A 13,253-nucleotide genomic window follows, 5' to 3' on the forward strand; every position below is an offset into this window, starting at 1 on the left:
AACCCCCTACGTTGCTTCAAATGAAAGTTCTTTTCTTCTAGTCTAAAGGGGTGGCCTCTGGTACGGTGATTCACTTTATGGGTAAAAAGGTCCCCTGCTATTTGTCTATAATGTCCTCTAATGTACTCGTGTAATCATGTCCCTCTCAAGCATCTTTTTGCCAGAGAAAACAACCCCTACCATGACAGTCTACCCTCATAATTTAAGTCTTCCATCCCTCAAACCAGTTTAGTTGCAAGTCTCTGCACTCTCTCCAGCTCATTTATATCCCTCTTAAGGACTGGAGTCCAAAACTACACTGCATATTCCAGATGAGGCCTCACCAGGGACCTATAAAGAGGCATAATTATGTTTTCATCCCTTGAGTTAATGCCCTTTTTTATGCAAGACAGAACTTTATTTGCTTTAGTAGCCACAGAATGACACTGCCCAGAATTAGACAACATGCTATCTACAAAAAAAAACAGAGATCCTTCTCATTTAAGGAAACTCCCAACACACTGCCATTTAGTGTATAACTTGCATTTATATTATTTTTGCCAAAGTGCCCACCTCCAGGTCATTAATAAACAAGTAAAAATAAAAACAAGCCCAATCCACCATACAAGGCACAGTGCAAAATACAAAAAATAAGCCCAAACCACCATGTTATCTTCACATTTGTTTTCTGCTTTTCAAGATGTTGAATGGCCATAGATCTTTGCAATCCAAAATGGAGGGGTCTGCCCCATGAATACAGTAATGCTTGTGTTCCCAGCAATACGCATGAGTGCAGAAACTGTGCGTGGTGGTTGTTGTGTGAATATAGTGTTAGTGGTAACCTTGCATATATATATATAGTTGTAATTTCTGAAAATTGTTTAGTGAATATTAAGCCACAGGGTTGTGGTGTAACTCCAGTGTGCACATGAATATTTGCAATTATAAATATATCCAAGGCAAATCAGTCTGCGCTGCAGTTTATAAATGAGCCCCTGTGTTTTCCTGGTTTAGACAAAGAGCCAACCTACATTTGGCAGAAACTGAAGCGAACAATCATTATTTGCTAATCTTATAATTTAAAACAGAGGGGAAAAATAAAGACATACAGTATTGCATTTTATTCGTCTTTTTATATTGCATTTTCCATTTAAAACTACCTTAATGGCTGTTTTCAGAAAAGGAGCCTTTCTTGGAACTACATAGTGATTTACTAGGGGGAGAATGTATTCAATGCAAAACGGAAATATGAATATTGGGTTGGGTCCTACATCTTTAGCCAGCACTACAAGCTACAAGATTCCTGGATCCACAGAACAACTGATAGGACTGCCTGATAGGCTACCACCACTATCTGGAACTGGAAGGGCCAAATGACAGCATCAATTCACCAAATCTCCTTAATCTTACTTGGCATAAAAAGTCGCAACAACAAATCAGATCTAGGCGATATAAATACATTCTCTCTGATTTAGTCAAATGGCAACACCAACATCCGGATAAAAGAAAGAGTTAATTAGACAAGCAGCTGTGATACAGCAGCCTGCATGTGATTGTGAAAAGCAAATAATACAATAAATATAAATCCAGTACAAAATAGAAGCCATTTCTAGTCCTTTGACGAAACCTGCATTTTAATTTAATCTACAGTTCTGCTTAACAGATAATGTATTGCAAATAGCCCAAACCTATTATACAAGTTCAGCGTTTGAAAAATAAATTGCCAGTGAAACACCCACCAAGGAATTATTTGCATCATATCATTTCAATACATCTTAACACCAAGTATGGTGTATAAAGTACATTACCAAGCACCTCCTTGAAGATGGGTCTGTTTTACTATAATGCACTGAAAAACGTTGCCTTCTTCCAAGACACATCATAATGTTTACTATTTTAATACATTTCAATTGTTTATTTGTAGCTTTGGGTTAGTAACAAAAACACAATTCAGTAATTTCTTTAGCACACAGCATTTCATCAAAAATAATCTGCAAGAAATACATTGTTTGGATTCTAATATTCAGTTTGATGCATACAAAATCAGAGTTTCCAAAGGGCAACAATTTAGGAAACATCCTGTTTCCCATCAGCTACTATGCCAAGTGTTTTATCAGAGATTCCCTTCAGTTACTTACAGCGCAAGCATTATACCTACCAATAACAAACGGTCACATGACATACTTTATACTTAGCCCTCGGCACAGTATTTGGCATCCGAGTTCCACGCAGCCATCTTCCGGGTCTGCGGCAAGCTGAGTGGAAGATCGGCATGTCAGTGCATGCACGTTGGAGCAATTTGCCGTTTTGCGACAATTGTATATGCACCGAAACTCGAGAAAATTGCCGAAGCACCGGAACAAGACGAACACCCATGAGATGGCTGCGTGGAACTCAGATGCCAGCAACTGCGCCACGGGTAAGTATAAAGTATGGGGCATTTCCCCGGGGGGCAGTTAGGCTGGGGGGAGGAGGGTCTACGTGGGGTGGGGGTACGGGTTTATTTCTTAAAGGGGTGAATTCTCTCCTTTAAGAAGACACAACTAGTTAGAACGATGGTGTTCACTCTACCACTAGTATTGCAGAAAACTCAACTCCATTGCCAGGTGAGTATAAGCATTTCTTCAACAGCTACACTGGAAAAATGCACTATGTGCTCATTATAGGACAGTCCTGTTATGGTAAAAGTATACAGTACATATAAAAGACCTTTCGCAGTACCAACTAAAATCGAAACTAAAACAGGACGGACATATTGCTTCCTAACTTCTAAAACGACTGTTTTTTCCCTCTATGATGGAAAGCTCTGCACAACAAAATATACAAAAAACCCAAATATTTAAAGGAAATCTATACCGCCGAACAGTTTATATCACATTAAGTGGCATATTAAAGAATGTTTCCAAACTGGAATATATGTATCAGTAAATATTTCCCTTTCACATCTTTCACCTTGAGCCCCCATTTTATGATATTCTCTGTGCTCCCTTTAGAGATCACCTGACCAGAAATACTGCAGCTCTAACTGTAAAGGAAGAAGTGTGGGAGTAAAAGATAGAACTTTGTCCATTAATTGGTTCATGTGACCAAAAAAGTATGGTTTGTTTGCTTGCACTGTGATTCCAGCAGGCGGCCCTTATTTCATAAAATGTTCTATTTAGGATTGCCCAATGGCACATACTACTAAAAAGTATATTTTTATGAAAATTGCTTATTTAGATTAAGTTTTACATAAGTGCATTTTGCAATTTATCTACATTATTCGGGAGTATAGTTTTCCTTTAATAAATGGCACAAAATGTGTCCAAGTGCAATAACCCACAGTAATTAAGTTTGCTTTTAAATAAGTATTCAGTGAATTATATATATTGCTATTATAGGTGACTACTAGGCCATTGTATATTTTACTCCAAAAGCATATGGGAATGCAGCATTCTAATAGCAGGATTTGTTAACCTTTTTCAGCACATCAGTGTAGATCAGGTAGACTGCCCCCTTAACCAGTACAGACCATTTTGGGGTCCTGACCTCTACAGGCTTTTTTCCTGCTTGCTGCCCAGAATCTCAGACAAGTGTTTAAGTAATATATGAGCAGATGGATGTCAACCCTCCCAACTGGAATAAAACAAAAAACAACAATTTCATTCATCCAATATTTATGTCAAAAAAGTGGTTACTAAAAATGCTTACTCCCTTATTTAAAAATCCCTTTCCAGCAATGTTCCCTCTAAGCTGTGCGGCTGTAGACAAATTTTGAGGCGCAAATTGTGTACATTGTGTGTGAAAATGTTGTATCAATTCTGGCCTGAGCACACTGTTTTTAAAAACTGTGGTTAAAATGTGCACACAAAATTAGAGAGAACAGAAAAAGAATATACAGAAGAAGGATTTTGCATTTCCGTTTATTATAGAAGTTTTGGGTCAGAGAAATCTTCAGAATCAAAATAACAAAATGGCAGCACTGCTGCAGTCATCCCTCTCAAATAAACGTCTCCCTCATTGTTTCTATTTAAAACAAGAGACGGCTGTTGCAACTTTAGCAGTGAATGGGTTACGATGGAATGGGGGGTGGGAGAGAGATGGCATTAACAAAATGAAAATTATGGTGTAAACAGTTCATAAAATCTCGCAGCCCTGATGTCGCTCTAGATCATTAAATTTCTGCAACAATTAGACCTTTTCTCACGGCAGCAAATTGGACCAGTTGCCATGGCAAATCTGAGCCCTTAAGTCATATATCTTTGATTGCAGAAAGGTCAGACTCAGACAGCCTAATAACTCAAGAAGCTGTTTGACAGATTTCAGCGGTGCATGGTCACATAACAGCATAAAACTATGTTGGCAGTTGTTAAAAGCAGAGGGTCAGGGAAAAGGTTAAGGTTATGGAATGTTTTTGCTTCAGTAAACTCAGTCAGATAATGTGTCTAACCAGCTTTAGATCTACAGAACATTATTTTAGGTAGGAGGTCAAATCAATAAGTTTTTTTTCCAAGACTACTGGAAAATATTAAACATGGAACGTCAGAGAAGCGAGGTATGGGTTTGAGAACTTAGCCTGCTTTTAAAATTCTACGGAATGGAACTGATATGTTATCAGCTGAATCCTTGAGTTGACAATGTCTTTAAAATTCATTGCTCATGGATAGTGCCTCATGAAAGAAGAATAACACTAAATCATCGGACTGGTGATTTTTGGCATACATTATGTTTCCGTACACTTTAATTAAAGGTTACATAGAACAATCAATGCACAGGGTCAAAGTCGCAATGAAGAAGCACCTGAAATACAGATATATTGTCTGAATATTTTAGTTACATTTTCAGCTGCCACTGCAAGTGCTGGAGCAGACCACTGCAGCTACCAAAAACATCAGGTTAGAAAATTGAAAGAAAACATTTGATTGGTTGTTATGGGTAAATGCTGCAAGGCAGTTTAATAAGTTTGCCTTTAAAAAATGAGTCCCCTAATGAAACAAGACTGGGAATGCAATCTTCATAAAACAGCTCACCATGAACAGAAGAGTAATACAGGTACCCACTTTGTCTCTAGAACACTTGTATAAAGATTACCACACTTCATGCTGTAAGCTTGATTAGATATCTTTTAAAAAAGTAAGCATTGCTGAGATTGCAAACAAGCAACAAGCTATATATACAATATACACACATAGGAAAGGGTCCCAACGAGAAACAAAACGTTGCACTCTGGTACAATGTTACAGATTGACAATAAAAGGTTAAAAGTTTTTTTAAAAAGAGATACTGACACCAGAAAATAACCCTTTTTTTTGTATTTGTCATAACATAGTTTTTGAATGCTATTTATAATTTTGCCATAAAAGTATGTGTGTGATGCTTTTGCATTACTTTTCTTACCCCTGTGTTCCTCTAGGAGGGGCTGCCATATTTGTGCAGCAAAAGTCTGTTAGCATTAGAAACTCTAACTTACAGGGTGAGAAGTGACAGTCAGGTTGGCACTTCAAGGAACTTCAAGTAGGAATTACTTACAAAATCAGAACTAACAGAAAAAAACGATCAACATAACCCATAGGCAACTTTTAATGCAGATTAATATTTTGAAAAGAAATTTTTTAGTGTCAGAACTCTAAGGTAATATCTTCTTTCGTGTATAATTGGGGTGCACAAATATAACACATACCTCCGAACATTTTTGAAGTAAAAAGAGGGACAAAAAATTTTCTGCACATAGCGCAGCAAAATTTTTGATCACGTCCCTTTCTGTGGCCACACCCACTACTTACCATGTTCATTTTAAAAAATTTGGCAGGTTATGAAAGTTAGAAAATATTTCTCCTTATCTAAACTGTGGTTTTTTTTGTTTTTTTTTTTTGTCTCAAAATTGTTACAAAGTATCTTATTTGTACCAATTAAGTTAGAAACTTTGTTTGCTGTTCAGTGCAGAGAAAATAGGGACTTTCCAGTACAAATGAGGGACTGCTGGTTGAGATGTGAAAAGAGGGACTGTTCCTCCGAAAAAGGGAGTTGGGAGGTATGATAACATCATATCAGAGTCCAACGTTTCGGTCCTCATTAGTTCTCATCCTTGAGACCGAATATATATATATATATATATATATATATATATATATATATATATATAATTATACATTTTATAAAAGGGACGAATACGTTTTACCTGCAACTTACTAGCTGCTTTCAAAGTAAAACTCCCAAACTTGGCTGCCCTTTTATTAGACACCAGTGGGATCACCTGACTATAGTTGGAGGGGGTGGGAGCTACAACATGGAGCTGGTCACTGCTCTTGTAGAACTATAACAAACAAGGGAAAGTTGTGCTCACCACTAGTTTTTAAAATCATTAGGCGGGGGTGCAATGAGGGTGTGACCACAAAATACATATAGACAAATACAAGATTCCTCTGCACTCAACCCATTATCAATATATTTAAGACAGAGACATTTTGTGCATACTGCTACTGAAAAATGCCTTACCCTTTAAACAAAACAGGGATTGTTTGTCCATGTTAGCCTATGGGGAAGGTCCCCATAGGCTTGGCTAACTTTTTTTGATCGAAGGATATTCCTTCGATCGTTGGATTAAAATCCTTCGAATCGTTCGATACGAAGGAATTATCCTTCGATCTTTCGGTCGAACTATCTGCGCTAAATCCTTCGACTTCGATATTTTAATTAACCCTCGATATTTGACCCTTAGTGAATGGGTCCCATAGTGTGTATGTATATATATAAAAAAAATATAGTGTGTGTGTGTGTGTGTGTGTGTGTGTGTGTGTGTGTGTGTGTGTGTGTGTGTGTGTGTGTGTGTGTGTGTGTGTGTGTGTGTGTGTGTGTGTGTGTGTGTGTGTGTGTGTGTGTGTGTGTGTGTGTGTGTGTGTGTGTGTGTGTGTGTGTGTGTGTGTGTGTGTGTGTGTAGAATAGGTTTTTTTTTTTTAGAAGCATCTTCAAATCAATAAAATTACAGGCACCAGCAAATCTAAATTCTTTTAACAGAACCACCCCCGCCCCACTTAAATCTTTAAAAAATGTCAATACATAAATTAAGGCTATACAAGCAGAAACCTTGGGGTGGGGGAAACAAGATTATATTAAAAATACAATTTTTCACAGTAAATGGCTCTTTGGCATTACATCATTCTTTAATGTCTACCACACAAGAAGGCCCTGTAGTTATATACAACACATTACTGCTGGCAAAGGTTAAATATCACTAATAGCTTGATGCAATGTTTGTAGATATTTGTGTAATACTTGAGCACTTTAGAGTACAGATAGTATATACATCAACTGTTTTGTTTATACTCGTTACAAACTGAAACAAACAAAATCCTTTGAAATGTACATGTGAGGACTAAATTAATATATAGGGAGACCCTGAAACTCTAAAATTTTTAGAGTTTTTTGTGGTATTCTGCTTTTTTTAATCATTCTCTGGTTTCTGTATAACGGGTTAGGTAAAGTTGCGAGTATGGGAAATTAACACACGTGGACCACAGAGTTACAAAATACATCACACCCCTCAGACACAAAAACATATTTAGGCCGATTTATCAAATACAGAACTGGGGAATCCTTAAGGACAAAAAACAGTTCAATATATTCCTATTTATCAAAGCAGTCAAACCCATTCTGACAAAATGTCGTAGATACTTTCTTTGATAAATGTTTCAGATCTTTCAAAACTTTTTGTGATTGCCAGAAAAATGTCTGACAATGAGAAATGTTTTGAGCATTAACAAATTGAGAAAGGAGATACCTGTCAAGGAGAACATATGTTTTACTGCTTTGAGCAGTTCAGTATCATCCTGTTCAATGGGGTGTTCAGTGCTGCACCAAACAAAATCTTTACTTTCCAATGCAAATTGCAAGTGAGGGAAAAGTGTCTATAATGGTTTATCATAAATCTGCACCATAGTTATGTATATTTTTGCAAATTTATAACTTTGCAGTTATTTTTGTTGGTATAAGAATCACCATTGACAACTGGGTCTTACATTATCCAAAATATTAAAGGGGTTATTCACCTTCCAGACACTTTTTTCAGTTTTTAGATTGTTCACCATAAACAAAGATTGCTTTCCATTTTTTAACATTCTCCCAAAATTTAAGTTTAAAATTTCTGTCTCTGGGGAACATTCGGGAACATTTTGAACTGTTACAATCTGCTACATTTAGCTGATACATTTCTCAGCAGTATTTGTGGAATATCAGCAACTATTGTATCAATTCTAACAGCTGCCTTTAATGAAACTCAGGGATTCTGCTCAGCAGGGACAAAGATAAGAAATGTATCAACTAAATGTATAAATTTAAACAGTTAAAAGAGTCTGCAACCCCCGCCCCGCAGACCTACTTCAGAAGGTGAAAAATTAAACTTTACACTTCAATATTAGAAAAATTGTCACAAATAGAACATAAGTAACTGAAAGGTCCGTTTATGGTGAACAATCTGAAACCAACCTAAATGAAAAATAAGTGTTTGAAGGTGAACAAACCCTTTAAAAGTTAAATAAAAAGAAACTGAAGAAAAATCCTATGTATAACCAAGTATAATGCCAAGCTCACATAGAACAGAGTTAATGACAGAAAAGCAAGCAGGAACAAATCCACACAAACTGCCATTTTCACACTGTACAGCCACACAAGGAGTTTGTGATCAAACACAAGAAGAATTTTACAGTTTTAGGGCAGGGGCACACGGGCAGATTCGGGGAGATTTAGTTGCCTGACGACTAATCGCCTCTTTTTTGGGGTGACAATCCACCGGAACCGCCTTTCCCCTGCTATAATGAGAAAACACCAGCTCAATGGGACTCGTGGCACTTCAATTCCCGAAGACGCCCAAAGCTGCCTCACGAGGAAACTTCTGGCGACTTCATAAATCGAAGCGCCGCAATTGCATTGGTGCAGGCGATTTTTCATTTTAGCAGGCGGAAGGCAGTTCGGGGAGATCATCGTCTCGAAGAAGAGGCGATTAGTCACCAGGTGACTAAATCTCCCCGAATCTGCCCGTGTGCCCCTGCCCTTACTAAGCCCACAATGTTTAATAAAAATGAATAGCAGGTTTAATATATAACTTTGGTTGCTGGTTAGGACCAACACATTTTGAAGTCCAACACGAACAAATATACTTTCTGAATCTGCACTATACTGCATATCTTGAGTTAAGCTTTTGCAAAGACATTTTACAGAGAACTTGTTGAAACTTAAAAAAAACTAGGCAAACACACTTTTAAGCGACTTTATAAAAGGATCTAAAGTCAATAGCATACTCACACTGAACCATGGTAAATCGTTGAAATGATTAAAACGTATCTGCTGATTTCAATGATTTCTTTGGATGTAATAAGACTGACTTAATGATATGTTTGTCCTAGGAGCAGTATACAGTTTCTTTTCTTTAGGTTTATTAACCTTACAGAATGTGAATTGTTGTTGATTTTCATGCATGTCTTATATATCAATCAATGAAGGACATGCTTGTGATCCCTTATTACAATAATCCTGGTAATTTGCTCTATCGTGATTTTTTTTTTATCCTTGCTACTCTCTAGATGATTTCTTTTCTTATGCTAAATAGTTGAGAACATTTTTTTTTTGCCAGGATATTTATGCTGCAGCGCTGCCTGTTATTTCTATTTATGGAGAATAAACTGAAAGTCTTTATAGAACTTTAATGGCTTAATATGTTCAATGGAGCTTTAGAAAGTTTTGGAAGGCAGTGCAGTAAAACAGAAAGGATGCAATTATGGCCTTTTTATCATGAGACAAAAATGACAGTGCCATGGTTTTAACAAATGTCTTCCAGACAGACCTGTGAATACTAGGGCATGTGATGTGGAAGACAAAGAAAGTTACCAGTACATGCTTCAAAAGTTGACTCTGATATCATGCCAGGAAGAAAATGCAGACCATTTATACTACAAATAACTAAGGGGCCGATTCATCAAGGGTCGAATATCGAGGGTTAATTAACCCTCGATATTCGACTAGGAACTAAAATCCTTCGACTTCGAATATCGAAGGATTATTCCTTCGATCGAACGATTAAATCCTTCGAATCGAACGATTCGAAGGATTTAAATCCAACGATCGAAGGAATATCCTTCGATCAAAAAAACTTAGGAAAGCCTATGGGGACCTTCCCCATAGGCTAACATTGACTTCGGTAGCTTTTAGCTGCCGAACTAGGGGGTCGAATTTTTTTTTTAAAGAGACAGTACTTCGACTATCGAATGGTCGAATAGTCGAACGATTTTTACTTTGAATCCTTCGATAGTCGTAGTCGAAGGTCGAAGTAGCCCATTCGATGATCGAAGTAGCCCAAAAAAACTTCGAAATTCGAAGCTTTTTACCTTCGAATCCTTCACTCGAAGTTAATGAATCGGCCCCTAAAAGTAGAGCATGCATAGTCAGACCTCAAAGATACATGAGCTAAATCAGTCATTCTAAGTGAGATTTGTGATCTGGATCAAATAAGGCTATTTGTTCTTTGTTAAATACTAAGCATAAAATTATTCAATTAAATGTATCTGGTTTCCACATATGTACAGTAAGGTACTGTAAAATACTAAATACAAAGAAAGTTACCCAGACTTGCGTTAAAATTGACATCGATACCATGCCAGGTAGGAAGTACTTCTATTTCACTATAGCTTACAAATTATTGTTTATATAGCAAGATCTTGGAGATGTATGAATGGGCAAGAGTCAATTTCTCTGTCTTTTTCAAATGGCAAACTATTTATAATATGTAACATAATTTCAATTTCTCATGTTTTGTAAGAATTATTTTTAAAGGGAAACTCCGGCTTCCAAACCAAAATTTGATAAAGAGGCCCAACATAACACAGAAACCACTAATATACCCATAACAGTTACCTGTCTCTTCAAAAAGTATAAATAAATGCCATTTTATATGCTGAAATCCAGCTGGTTAACAGTTCTTCGCTTTCTGCATCATTTGAAATCCTGGCAGAGAAGGAGGGTCCAAAACACTGATAAATTGTAACAACTACTCCACAGCTTACAGACAGCATGCAGGAACTACATAACCCACAATGCATTACAATGTGATGTTCCTTTCCTTATTGAAATCACGTGTGCAGGGAATTGTGGGGTTTGGAGGATGCAGGCTGTGGACAGATTTCTGCTGATACAAAGTAACAGAAGTCAGCCAGCTCAGCAAAGTAATCAGAAAGATCAGCAGGAGAGAAGGGGGCTAGACTTAGGGAGCTGTACAAAACCATTAAAAATCATTAAAAGTATGCATATTTTTTTAAATGATGTATTTTGTAAAGTTGCTTGAAACTATATTTACTTTTCAAAAAGCTTAAGTTATGTTTTTGTGGAATTTCTCTTTAATAAAAACTCAAAATCTTGAAACAAAGCATTTAAATGTTTGAGGTGCCCACATAGCTAAAGACAGATACTTTGAACTGCTAGTATGTTAAAAAAAAAAAAGATTTCTAGTTCCTTACTAGTTATGTAATGAATCAACTTGGCATAGCTGATGAGGTACTCCTCTTACTGTATATAGCAGCACTGGCATTGGCTTGCCAACTAGTTTATTTTTAGCCCACAAGAGTAATAAGTAATGAATGTTCTTATTGTCTAATTTTGTTCAAACTGGTTATAATCCAAAAAATAAATACATAGTCTTTTTTTCCACCCAAATTAACTCTGTGACTACTATTTTATCAAACTAATTAGATATATATATTGTGGTAGAGTGACTAGGAAAAGGTGGAAAAAGGTCACTCTAGCCTTTAATTTCTCCCCAGGGACTGAGATAGGCTCCAGGAAGGGAGTTATGAAACAGAGAATCAGTGATCTGTTTAAAGACTTTAGTAGTCAGGGACTCCATTCCGCAGATCCAGTCCAGAGATTGGAGTTCACCTTCCACAGGAAAGCTGTCCTGTGGAAAGGCTATTTAAACTTAATTAGAATGGGAGAGTGTGACTCTCAACAGGGCACAGCAGGTAGGAGACCTGGCTGTGTGAGGAACTCCCAGAGGAGCTGGGAGTGCTGCCTGTTACTGCAAGAAGCAGAGGGAGCCCGTGACTCTCACAGAGAGTACTGTGAAGAGAGTGAGGAAGCCAGGAGGCTGAATAACCACTACAGGAATGAGTCCTGTGAGTACAGGGGTGAGCCAAACTATTTGTTGTGCTGGTTGTCCACAAGGGGCCCAGTCTAGTCAGGGACTGCTTCAAAGTGTGAAGGTAGTGCCCAGTGGGCTAGGTTTTATTTTTATGATTTATGTTTTGTGTCCTGAAAATGGTCACCCCTGTGTCTGTGCATTATTGACGGTGTGTGTTAAAGTTGGAAAATAAATCTCTGTTTTCCTTGAAGAAGCTGTGTGTCCCTGTCTTTCTGCTCCTTTCTCCTGTGCTGCCTGCTCACCATTGACTAAACCCCCTAAAAGTTACGTGTCCAAGCCGCCAGCTTGCCACAATATATATATATATATATATATATATATATATATATATATATATATATATATATATTCATTCAAATATCCCTCACAATTTCACAATAACTGGCATCAAGCTGGGGGCTTCCATTTGGCTTTCCACAAACAGTCACATTCAATCACTTATTGTGCCAAAAACATGTTTCAAACCCTTTATAACTTGTTTTGTTGTATGTGCCTCCCAAATGGCTGTGCAGTTACAGTACAATTCCTTCAAGCTAAGCCATTATAGAATGCAGAAAAACAAATACATGACTACTGATGCAGAATTGTGAAATTTAGCATAGTTCTCATTCTATTTAAGACATTAGCTGAGCTATTTGCAGTGTAAAGAGAAATAAATTGTATATTCCCCAGTGGCAGTTTTATAAACTCTAGGAAGCATTCACTTCTAAATTTAAGCATTCAGACGTTTGATTAACATCCGACCTATTCCACAGGGAAACAATAATGCATTAAGGAATACAGTCAGATTGTAGTATCATTTAAAGTACCTGAATTTGTAATGTTGCTTTTTAAAGAGTAACAGCACACAAGTAATTCGGTCGCCTGTATGTGAACTAAAATAACCTTATCCAAGCAAGTCAAATGCATGTGATTACAAGATTTGAATGGCTAGCATAAGACTATTTCAATTATCTTCAATACAAAAGTTATTTTTGGCCTTTTTGCAACCCATGTGTTGACATTTTCTTTAAAGGAGAATTCAACCCTTTACAAAAAAAAAAACCCCTACCCCCCACCCCACGTAGACCCCCCCCCTCCCGGAAAATGCCCCTAACTTTTTACTTACCCCTCA

At 37.1% G+C, this 13,253-nt stretch overlaps 1 protein-coding gene across 2 annotated transcripts in view; it reads right to left on the reverse strand.

The window, feature by feature from the left end:
* The window catches only part of uri1.S (URI1 prefoldin-like chaperone S homeolog), a 51,909-nt gene that overhangs the window by 14,559 nt on the left and 24,097 nt on the right, over positions 1-13,253 (reverse strand). The gene's annotated exons all lie outside the window — the stretch shown is intronic.

The sequence above is a fragment of the Xenopus laevis genome, chromosome 4S (assembly GCF_017654675.1).
Source record: "Xenopus laevis strain J_2021 chromosome 4S, Xenopus_laevis_v10.1, whole genome shotgun sequence".
Lineage (NCBI taxonomy): Eukaryota > Metazoa > Chordata > Amphibia > Anura > Pipidae > Xenopus > Xenopus laevis.